Genomic DNA, 12387 nt, shown 5'->3' with positions numbered 1-12387 from the left:
GCAATTGGAAATAGGGCCAGAAAGAGTTTGTTTCCTGTGTTTTGCCATGCTCTAAAGTACAGCGCCTGTAGACCAGGCTTCCTTGTGACAGGGCGTTTTCACCCTGAACTGAAGAGCCGGAGAAGTTGTTACGTGATGGCAAACTACATGTATTCTGTACGCACTGCTCTGAGTGATGGAAGTCCAGAAATATCATGCTATTTAAGTTTGCTATTGTCAGTTTATGGTACTGATTCTACTAATGATACCATTTTCTGTCAGTCTCACAGTTTGGTTAGGATTATGGTCATTGTAAACAGCACTTCACTTTTAGGTAACAAATTTTGATAAATACTGTTCTTTTTTTTTGCATATGATAAATGTAAAGGAGGGGAAATGGCTCTCATGCATAATTGCCTAGCAGTGGTATAATCAGCATTCACTCTAGTATACTGTCCAGGTGTGATTCCAAAGGAATACTTTTTTAAAATTAATTAATTAATTAATTTTATTTTTGGCTGCGTTGAGTCTTCGTTGCTGCACGCAGGCTTTCTCTAGTTGCGGGAGTGGGGGCTACCCTTTTTTGCGTCACGCGGGCTTCTCATCGTGGTGGCTTCTGTTGCGGAGCACAGGCTCTAGGCGTGCAGGCTTCAGTAGCTGCAGCACGCGGGCTCAGTAGTTGTGGCTCGTGGGCTCTAGAGCTCAGGCTCAGTAGTGTGGCACACGAGCTTAGTTGCTCTGCAGCATGTGGGATCTTCCCGGACCAGGGCTCGAACACGTGTCTCCTGCATTGGCAGGCAGATTCTCAACCACTGCGCCCCCAGGGAAGCCCACAGAGGGATACTTTTTAACAAAGCATCAGTCTTACACTTTTAATATTCTGTATTTTTCTATTGTTGATTTAAAATGTGTTTTACTTTTTCCTTTAACAGTGGTTAAGAATTCTGAAGAAGAGTCTTTAAGCAGGTAGGATTTTATGGATTTTTAAAACTTGTATGTTTAACTAAGGGAACATGGAGAAAAGAAACTAATGTTTGTTGAGTGTTCTACTCTGGGTTAGACACTGTATTATGTGCTTAAATTTGTTACATCATAGAGTCATCACAATCGCTTTACAAAGTAGCTGTGCTATATAGCTTACTTTAATTAATTAGGCAGCTGTGGTTTGGAGGGCTTGGTTAATTGACCCATGATTCCATAGACAACAAGTTGCTGACCTGTGATGTGACGGTCAGCCTCAGATCCACTCTCATGTCCTTCAGCAGAGATTGATAAGTACCCGTGTAGCACTGGGGTCAAGATACAGACCCAAATCAGATCAACTCAGAAAGTCAATTTTAGTTATGTACTAACTCTGATTTAGAGTTTTCCTAAGAAGCCTGGTTAGTCCAAGCCTTTGTCCTGATATATTTGACAATTGCAGTGGTAACTAGTATCTTGTATTTACCATTAAGGTGTTATGGCAGATCTCAGGTAGCTGAGGCCTCAGAACCATAGGGTTTTATACAAGCAAGACCTCATTAGGCAGGTCTCCTTAGATATAACGATGTCTACTCTCCTTAAGGTAAATTAGTTTTCTATAAGAGAAGAGTATCTGCCTATAGACCATGTTATGTTAATTAAATTCAACATCTACATAGAGCATCTGTCTAGTTGATTTCTCTACTTACTGCCTTCCCAGTCTGGTTTTGGTTTTCCCTTCAGGGTAGTACCCTTGCCTGGTTCTCTGAAGTTTTTTTTTTTTTCCTAGAGCCTTTTTTCTTTTCTTTTTTTTTTTTAAATAAATACATTTGTTTATTTGTTTATTTTTGGCTGCATTGGGTCTTCGTTGCTGCGCGTGGGCTTTCTCTAGTTGCGGCGAGCAGGGGCTACTCTTCGTTGTGGTGCACGGGCTTCTCATTGCAGTGGCTTCTCTTGTTGCAGAGTGCTCGGGCTTCAGTAGTTGTGGCATGTGGGCTCAGTAGCTGTGGCTCATGGGCTCTAGAACACAGGCTCAATAGTGTGGCTCACAGGCTTAGTTGCTCTGGGGTATGTGGGATCTTCCCAGACCAGGGCTCGAACCCGTGTCCCCTGCATTGGCAGGCGGATTCTTAACTACTGTGCCACCAGGGAAGTCCCGAGCCCATCCTTGATTCAGGAACCATTGCCTTCACAGGCTGAAATCTTAAAGGTTGGAGACTGCCATTGAGCAGGCCTCAGGGGTGAGTCACAGGGGTGATTTGGGAGGGGAGCCTATAGGAAGGAAGATATTTAGGCAGTACATAGGGAAAGAGAGGCACAGCTGCCAGGACTCTGTTTCTACAGTACTGTCTCTGCTTTGGGATCTGAGTGCCTATGAGGGTTTTTAAGAGCTAGCTATTCATGTGGACCTGAATAAGGCAGGACCTGTATAGGAAAACTAAGTAGACTTTATAATTTTTAATGTTTTAATCTCTCTGGGAATGGTTTAACATATAAATTAGACATATAAATTTGTTCTTTGACTTTTGTACATTTAACTTTCAAACATTTCAGGGGACTCCCTGTACTGTTTAGAGTAAAGGGAAGGAATGGGGCCTTCTTTTTTTTTTTTTAACACATTTATTTATTTATTTAATTTTTGGCTTCATTGCTGCGCACAGGCTTTCTCTAGTTGCGGTGAGTGGGGGCTACTCTTCGTTGTGGTGCACGGGCTTCACATTGTGGTGGCTTTTCTTGTTGCGGAGCATGGGCTCTAGGCATGCGGGCTTCAGTAGTGGTGGCGTGTGGGCTCAGTAGTTGTGGCTCGCCGGCGCTAGAGTGAAAGCTCAGTAGTTGTAGTGCACGGGCTTAGCTGCTCCGTGGAATGTGGGATCTTCCCAGACCAGGGCTTGAAGCCGTGTCCCCTGCATTGGCAGGTGGATTCTTAACCCCCTGCGCCATCGGGATAGCCCCGGGAGCCTTCTTTAATAAGTGGTTTCCCTGCTGGAGAACCAAGACTGCCATTTTTGATGGACACAGATTACTCTTTGAACCAGGCACGGACAATGGAGAAGGAACAGCATATCCTTCTACTTTGTTTTAGGTCATCAGGTTTGTTCCAGTTCTGGTAAACAAAAGTTATGTTACCCATTAATTGGGTTTTCAGTTCAGGTTTTAGGACTTTTGGTGAAAACAAATTATTCTTAGGCTCTGCCAGTATATTGGCTGTCACCCTTTGTTATGGGAACTAAGAATGGGTCTTAGCTAGATATTTCATAGGTTGGGAGAGATGGAAGCAGAAATAGGTAACTAAAAGGTTTTCCAAAACAGAGGCCACATTTTAATGATGTCAGAAAACATCATTTAATATATAGATAACCAACCTTTCACTTGATTTTGTTTGTTTGTTTTCGGTTAAAGAAATGAAGTCACTCATTTTTGTTATATATTTTTGCTCTGAAGCCTTTCCAACAAACCTGGTGTTGATTCATGGCCTACATCAGATGATGAAGACTTAGATTTTGATACTAAGGTAAAGTTCTCTCCTGTGAAATTAGTTTTCCTGCTTTGAATTTAGTTTTGTGTAGTATTAACTTTTAAAGTTTAGCAGTGGTCTACCTCTCATTGTTTTATGTTTGTAGTAGAAAGTTGGTCAGAGCAAACCATTTTATAAAAATATGACTAGTTGAATTTTTTTTTTACTTTGCTAAATACTGAAGGTCGGGGCTGAAAAGGAAATGGGCTGGGAAGTAGATAGTGAGAGGAAAAGTGTATTGGGAAGCACTTTCCCACAAGGGAGGAAATACGAAATTTGGTCAAGGATAAGGATTCTTACTGTGACTTTTCAACCATACTGACGTGATTTATATATACTCATGCTTAAATGAAATCTTTAGTGGATACAGTTACTTACTGTAATAATCATAGAATTTTCCTGGGGCCTTTCAGTTCCAAAACTATGTAGCATATATCATCTAGTTCTTTTTTCTTGGACAATTTTTATTTTGGTATCATAGAGTTGTTAGGAGAGAGCTTTTTTTTTCTCTGTTTCTGTCTTTGGTTCTGCATTAAGCCTAAAATAACAGTCGAAATTATGGAAATTTAGAAATTAAAATTCTGTTTCTCAAAATCCATATTATGAAGGGATTTCGCTGTGTTTTCTGAAGCATTCCATTAAGCGTATATTCAGGGAATTCCCTGGTTGTCCAGTGGTTAGGACTCCACGGTCTCACTGCCAAGGACCCAGGTTCAATCCCTGGTCGGGGAATTAAGATCCCACAAGCGGTGCAGGATCTTATTTCCCCGACCAGGGGTTGAACCCATGCCCACTGCAGTGGAAGCATGGAGTTTTAACCACTGGATCGCCAGGGAATTCCCAATACTTCTTATTCTTAAAGCTCTTGTTTTCTTCTCTAGAATGTCCTGAAACCAAGCTTAACAAAGCTAATGAGTGCTTTTCAGCAATCCAAGAAAAACAGTAAGTTATTTGAAGACTGTCCTTCTTGTGTTATTCACTGATTTGAAATTACGGATGTTCTCATGTACTCCACCTTGTTTTCACTATAGTAGAAGCAAAATGTGGCATCGTGAGACCAGAAGAGAGAACCTTCTTTGAGCACAATAGTTCTGATAGTGGAAATGAAGATGTGGTCAAAACCTTTCCCAAACCATCAATCCAGGGCATCTCTCATCCTGCTTTCCCATCACCTGAACCTCTCCCAAAACCTCTCAAGTCTTTAGCAGGCCTTGGTCTTACAAAGGTAAGTTGTTCTGTTTTGTTTTTAACTTTTTTTTCTGTGCTTTTTCACATACCAGCCCCCTGATTCTTACAGTGATGAAAAGGATCCCTTACAGAAATGGAATTCCTCAAGATCATGATAGAAAACAGTGTAATAACAAGAGCAATATATGTGCAGGATTGAGATTTATGAACGTTGGTGGCAGTAAACCATTCTGAAGTATGCCATTATGAAAGGAAAGAATGAGAAAGCAACTAGAAAGAACAACTAGATGAGTATGAAGATGGGGAGGGGGATGAAGGGGAATAATTCATTTAAGAAGGACAAGATGAATTTAAAGATTGAATGAGGGTCAAGATGAGAGAGATTATTATACAAACAACAGAAATAGTGGGGTTAAGTGAGAGCAGGAACTCTATATTATAAAATATGATAGAAATTATTTCAAATTCAAATTAACAAGAGAAAATCAGGTCATGGGAAAAAATGCTCATACTCTTTTGAATGAAATATAGTTGATTTTTATGAAGAACTGAAAGAGAATTTGATCCTTACCTTTTTTTGGTTGTTGTTGTTTTTTAATTGAAGTGTAATTGATTTACAATACTGCGTTAGTTTCAGGTGTACAGCAAAATGACTTGGTTATACATATATATGTATATATCTATATTCTTTTCAATTCTTTTCCATTATAGTTGACTACAAGGTATTGAATATAGTTCCATGTGGAAGTTAGTTTTAATTTGAAGTTTTTTCCTTTTTAAAAAATTCTCACTTTTAAATTAATAAGGTTATGTCTTATATTTAATCTAGCAAAACCTTTGTTCATAGATAATGCAAGAAGAGCTCTGTTTTAGGCCTTATCAGATTTATTATGAATTAAGAATTTGGGGCCCTTCTGTTTCTTGTGGTTTCTTACTTACTGTTTGGTATATACTTAACTAATTTATCTTACTATTTGGAATCATCTTGGTAGGTGTTTTAGATCTTTTTGAGAATAAACAGAGAGGAAGTAAATAAGTATTTTATCTAGGCTTTCACTAAGATTATAATTTCTAATTGTGTAAATGAGGTTCTTAATTTCAAGTCATTAAATGAGAAAATTTTAAACTGCAACAGTCTTAAAGAAAAAACTATAGAAATCATTTTTTCTGGAGAGATTCTGATTTATCTTTTCCTAGTAATATCTGCACATAATGGGCCCATATACACACATCAAATGAATGAAAGCACAATTTATGATTTTTTTCTAATATAAACTACTTGTTATTATAAAATAATAAGGAAGGAAAAATTACCAGCAGAGTGTACAAAATTATCTTTGCAAGATAATTTTTTACTTTTTAAAATATCTCCAGCAGTAGGTACATTTCATGTTATTCTTGAGAAACTTTATTAACTTCAGTATTTATGGTTAAACTAGCATGTAAATATTTTGTTATACAAGTTAAACTAACATGTAAATTTTTTCATATCTAAAACCCAGGAATCCTGGTTACTTGATTTTTTAGTCCCTTTGTTCTTCCCTCATGTGAATATTGGGTCCTGTTTGTTAATCATAGATGTATCTGAGAACTTTTAAATCTCCAACTTGGATAATCATAGTTTTACTAATTTTTTTTAGTTCTATATCATTTCCCCAATCTTTAACTGCCATTCTATAAGGCGTAGATAGTAAGAGTTATTAGCGTGCTGTTCACAGGTGAATAAGGGAACCATGTGAATTTTAAAATAGGGTTTTATATTTCTTCCATACATCATAGTAGTACTTAAAAATGCCTCATAATTCCATAATCACATAAACATTCTCTTCTACAATTTAAAACTTATCTTTTACGATTAATTTTTGAAAAGGAGTTTTCCTGTAGTCTCTTGAGTTGGTGTTTTATAATTAAATCTTTTCATTAAACTTAAAAATGCTTATTGCTATAATATCCAGGAAATGAATATTTGCGCATATTCATGAAAGAGTATATTTTATATCCTTAAACAAATGTTGCAATATATAATCGAAAAATTGAATCTCATAGTTTTCTTCCCCAGTCTTGTTTATATTTTCAAAAGTTCAGAACTCTGCATAGGTTTGCATCATTTAATTATACCAGGTTAGTATATTTTACAGATATTTATCTTAACATCATATGCTTTTCCTGAATAAGTTTATCTATTACTAATCCAAATGCATTTATCCAAATCTTTCCTCTAAGTCCCCTGGGTGCCTCAAATTTGTTATGCCTCAAACTGAAGATATTGTCCCTGATGCTTTCCTCTTTCCTGACTCTTTGTAAGCTACTCTGTCATCTGTCTTCCCCATCCTAGTAGATAACATCACTGAAATACCAAAGCAGGAAAAATCCTGGACTCCATCCCTCCCTGAAATCACCACATCCTGTTGCTCATCAAGTTCAGTATTTTCTACCTGCTTACCATTTTTCATTTCCTATTACTTTCTCACTTATAATTTTGAAATGCTCTTTTCTAGTTTTGCTCCCCTGATGTTCATGTTTACGTTGCTGCCAGAGTGACCTTTCTAAAATATATTTGTGAAGATGTAACACCTCTACTTATATGGTGGATCCCCATCATATGAAGTTCATGTTCTAGGAGGACACTTGCTTTTTTTGATTTGGCTCTGATCCTCCAGTTTTGTCTCTCCATACCATTCCCGGTAACTGTGTTCTAGTTATCCACGTGACTTGTTATGTTGTTTCATGCCTCGTACTTTTGCTCAGGCTGCCCTTTCTAGAATCCCCTTCACGTCCCTGCTCTACACTGTGTGTGTCTTTTAAGACATAGACCTGTCTTTGCAGCATTTCCTGAGCTACCCAGATACAGCTGACTCCTCTTTCCTGTGTGCCCTTCCTGTACTCTGGTCACATCAATTGTAGAGCTTTTGAATGATACTTTGCTGTTCTTACTTGTTTTCATGTAGCTCTACTTCTCCTGGAATACAGAGCAGAATCGGTCTTCTATTTATATTTCCAGCTTTTCTCCCAGGATAGTGCCGATGATTTGATAGATCCAGTAAATGTTTGTGGTCTTACTGATTGATTGAATGACCAAATGAATGAACATGATGTTTTCTGGAATGAGGTGTTTGTTTTGTTTTGTTTTTATAGGAAGGAGCAACAAATCCAGAAATTGGAGAAAAAGAAAATGATACTGATATTGAAAGCACTCCACAAGAGCAAACAGATCATAACAATTTGACTTCTGTTGATGGAGCTCAGAAAAATAATAGGAGTGGTGAGTTAGTGAATATTTATGAATTTTTTTCTATGCTTAAAGGCTAGTCTAAAAACATCTAAAGTGTGTAGATCCAAATTTACTACCCATTTCTTTCTTTTTATTTTTTCTGCGGTACGCGGGCCTCTCACTGCTGTGGCCTCTCCCGTTGCAGAGCACAGACTCCGGACGCGCAGGCCCAGCGGCCACGGCTCACGGGCCCAGCCGCTCTGTGGCAGGTGGGATCTTCCCGTACCAGGGCACGAATCCGTATCCCCTGCATCGGCAGGCGGACCCTCAACCACTGCACCACCAGTGAAGCCCTTTTTTTTTTTTTTCCATTTCTTTTTAAGTATATTTCTTTTGCTCCGTTTCTTCAGAAGTATCCCAACTACTACCAACTTTTTCTTCCTGAAAATGCCTCAACCCTCTGAAATTCTTTTCTGCTACTTTATTTTATTTAAATATTTGTGGATGGAGATAGACATATATGTATTTAAAATTCATAGTAGTAAATGTTCTCATTAATGTATCTGTGGCTGCATTTTACAGATATGATGTCAGCATTAGGATTAGGAGAAGAGGAAGCTATAGAATCACCTTGGGATTCTGAGGTACTGTCTTCTATTATTATTATTTTTTTATTTTAAAATATAAGCACTGAATGATGTTAAAACATAAAAGGGGGGGTGCTTTGACTTTACTTTCTCACCTTTGCATTTGCCCATCAAAAGTTTTTCCTTACATTTTTAACCTGTAATTAATTAAATAATTGTGTGCTAAGTATAATAACTACCACATAGTGCACTTTTGTTAATTTGCAAGATTCACCTAATGAAACCAGTGTAGCACAGAGCAAAAACCAAGGCTTAGAAGTCATAAGGAATCAGTTTGGGTTCTGAAGTTAAATTTATCTAAAAACTGAAGCATTATTCCAGGTCAGCCTATGGCCAAATGTATGTTTCTTTTTTCTTTTCTTTTTTTAAAAAATTTTTGTTGGAGTATAGTTGATTTACAGTGTTGTGTTAGTTTCAGATATACAGCAAAGTGAATCAGTTATACATATATCCACTCTTTTTTCGATTCCTTCCCCATATAGGCCATTACAGAGTATTCAGTAGAGTTCTCTGTGCTATACAGGAGGTCCTCATTATTGATCTATTTTATATATAGTAGGGTGTATCTGTCAGTCCCAGTCTCCCAAGCAAATGTATGTTTCTTTGGTACATATGGATGTGTAAAACTCCTAGTGAGGTTCAGAGAGAAACAGGTTGAAATGTAGTTTTTTACCACTTAGACCTGAAAAAGATAGTGCCTGAGACTTGAAAGTATTAGTACATTTGGATTTTCAAATAGATCTGCAAGGAACGTTTCAAGAGAAGCAAAAGAATGGGGAATAATAAGTACGTGGCGTTATAATAACAACAGTTTGGTTTAGCGATGTTTTAATAAGTACACACCAGTTTGGATAAACTAGTGTGCGTTGAGTACCTTTATGGCAGCCATACTTGAAGTAACGTAAATATAAAGTAATGATGAGCTGTTGTAAGGTGACAGCTATGGAAAGAGATAAGAAGGGCCTGATCTGTTAGACATAGGCAGCTGCTGCAGTGATACAGCACTGTGTTTAAAGTCAAAAGACATGGTAGCATCCTGGTTCTGTCACTAGCTGTGGGATCTCGGAAAAACTTGTCTACCCTGGTTGAGCGTCAGTGACGTCCTTCGTAAAAATGGTACTGGTACCCACTTCTCAGGTAGGTGTAGGGAACAGATGTGGTAACAGCTGTGAACACACCTTGTAAACTGTAAAGGGTGCTATAGAAATGTAAGACAAAAATGATCACAGTGGCAATGAGTGACTCACTAAATGCTGGGGCACTTTTTTAAAACCTGAAGGACAATAAAATGACAGTAGTGTTAAGAATAGGAAAATTAGAACGGGCATGTGGATTTCTAGCTTGGGGTATGTTAAGTTTCTATAGACTGTTATCGGAGATCTCCTATATGTATCAAGTGCTTTGGTACTTGAGGTCCTCTCAACATTTTAAATGTTTTGATCTTAAATAAATTCCTGTTATTGAATACCAACTATATACTGGGCAGTTAGACACTGACTGTACCAATTGAGGGGTAAGGCTGTAGTGGTGGGAACATAAAACCAAACAGGAATCCTTTATAAGTCACTGTTAAGTCCTTCATGTAAAGAAAATGGAGAGAGCTTCCCTGGTGGCGCAGTGGTTGAGAGACCACCTGCCGATGCAGGGGATACAGGTTCGTTCCCCGGTCCGGGAAGATCCCACGTACCGCAGACCGGCTGGGCTCGTGAGCCATGGCCGCTAAGCCTGCGCGTCCAGAGCCTGTGCTCCTCAACGGGAGAGGCCACAACAGTGAGAGACAAAGAAAATGGAGAATGTTACGTTAGACAACATTGAGAGAGTTTGTAGTTAGGATGGGGATGGGAGTGGGAGTGGAATTTAGGTAGTCAGAAAAGATCTGCATGTGAGAAAAGCTACCAAGGGGAGGATGGGAAGGAGCCAGTCACGTCAGGGTCCAGGGGAGGGACATTCTGGACAAAGAGAGCAGCGGATCCCATCATTACACTCTCGCATCTTGGAAGGACCAGGAAACAGGAAGTGGGGTAACTGTCCTTACAATCACTTTTATCATTGTTGTTGTATGTAGAAAATAAAATGTGCATAAGAAAAGCTTGGCACATTTAGATGATTAATAAATAAATGTTCTTATTCTTCCCTTATTAAAGCTTGCTGTACTTTTTTGAAGAGTTGCATAACTATATTTAAATTTTCTCCTATTATTTAAACATAAAAGTTTTTCTTACTACTTCGCTATTTTATTCAACTATTTTTCCTATCAATAAAAATTTTATCAAATAACAGATTCTTATAAGCCCTTGTTTACCTAAATGAAGCAGCTTCTACAGTGTTCTGTTTATGCTCAACATGAAATACTTCATGGTTTCTTTTCATGCCAAGTATATTATTTTAATACTAAAAAATTTCTGTCTTTAGAAATATTTTAAATTTATAGCAAGTGTACTTATTAAAGCATTTATTTAAACACATATTTTAAAAAAATACTCTCTTCGTTTGACAAGGAATGCAAAGTAGAGTTAGGTGTTTTGAAGTTAATTCTTTGCTGAAATGTGCCTGTAAGTCAGGCACATTTTTTGTCTGTGAAAATAATTCCTCTGGCTTTCCATGCTCAGTTTACAGAGTCAGTAGCCAAATGAGGATAAAAGATAGACTTGATCTAGAGAGTGTATATGAAGTTTTCTATTTAAATGTTTGGGTTTTCAATGCATGCTTCTCTTATTTTTAAATCTAATTGCTTGTAAAGTAGGAAATTTTTAAAAAGTAGGGTATTTTCAGCTATTAGCAGGGGATTAGGAAAGCTTTATGCAACTCATTATTAATATCAATTTTAACAGAGTATCTCTGAGAGACTTCCAGAGAAGTATGTTGATCATTTATCTGGAGCTGCAGGTCAAAGAGGAAAAAATATATTAAATGGACAAGTAGAAGGTAAGAACTATATTTTTATGAAAAAGTCATTTGACAGCATGTTGATTTAAAATGGGAATTCTGATATATTCTAATAGCCAAAGAAAATCACCTGTCGGTTAAGAGGAAGAATCATTCCTCACACTGATTTCAAGTTGAACTGAGCCTGTCTCATTCTGGAAAAGAAGTGCTGTATCAGAAGAACTAAGCAGCTACATCTTTTTTTCTTGTCAAAAATCCATCAGCAGTTTTTAGGCAGTTTTTATTTGGCCAAAAAGCAGTGCTTGAATACTTAACTGTGTGCTGTGTTCTATTTAAGCTCTGAGTGTCCAGATGTTCTTTTGTAGACAACATGCCATGATAGAATCATCTATCTCCATGTCTGTTACCAAGTTACACTGTGAAGTGTGCCACCCTTTTGAGGTGGTCCTCAAAGACACAGTTTGCTTGTTGTTGAACCAAGTGTCCTAAAGCATGTACCTGAAGTTATATCATTTTTTATTCTAAAAAGCTATGCAGCTTATATTCTGAAAACTATTAAAAAACATAACACTGTTGATGCAAAAAAAAAAAAAAAGAAAATCACCTGTCAAATGCATAGTGAGGAAAAAGACGAGAAAAGGAAGGAAGCTGTGTATCTTATCTGGTGTCAGCCACAGATTAAATTGAGAGTCCCCTTTCAGGAGCTAAATTATTAGTTCCGTTTCAAGGTACTCTACAACCTAAGGAAAGTCGGGAAATGAGGAAGAGGAAAGAAGGACTAAAGAATGAGAGAGGCAGAGGTTACAGGGAGTAAATGAAGGAAAAGGAAGCAGGGGTCTGTGGAGGACGGGGGCAAAGTAAAATAGGTCTTTAGAAAAGGGAAGCGAAGAGTATTTGAAACGTGAGACAAATTTGAAGTGAGCTTCCAGCACCGAAACTTGTCAGAGACGAACAGCAAAGCTTTCCCACTCTTACTGTGGGAATGTAGAAGCAGACTGATA

General features: G+C 37.8%; 1 pseudogene across 1 annotated transcript in view; it reads left to right on the top strand.

Moving 5' to 3' along the window:
* LOC308611597 (ankyrin repeat domain-containing protein 26-like) overlaps window positions 1–12387 on the top strand; it is a 159969-nt pseudogene that overhangs the window by 19441 nt on the left and 128141 nt on the right. The window contains exons 8-14 of the transcript in view: window positions 912–945; window positions 3382–3451; window positions 4336–4396; window positions 4486–4679; window positions 7778–7904; window positions 8436–8497; window positions 11332–11425. The product of the transcript in view is annotated as an ankyrin repeat domain-containing protein 26-like (transcript). The remainder of the gene's footprint in view (window positions 1–911; window positions 946–3381; window positions 3452–4335; window positions 4397–4485; window positions 4680–7777; window positions 7905–8435; window positions 8498–11331; window positions 11426–12387) is intronic.

Source organism: Mesoplodon bidens, assembly GCF_964165515.1.
Source record: "Mesoplodon bidens genome assembly, contig: HAP1_SCAFFOLD_129, whole genome shotgun sequence".
NCBI classification, from domain to species: Eukaryota; Metazoa; Chordata; class Mammalia; order Artiodactyla; family Ziphiidae; genus Mesoplodon; species Mesoplodon bidens.
The sequence above is the reverse complement of the archived record's forward strand: the minus strand, read 5'-3'. Positions and strand labels throughout refer to the sequence as shown.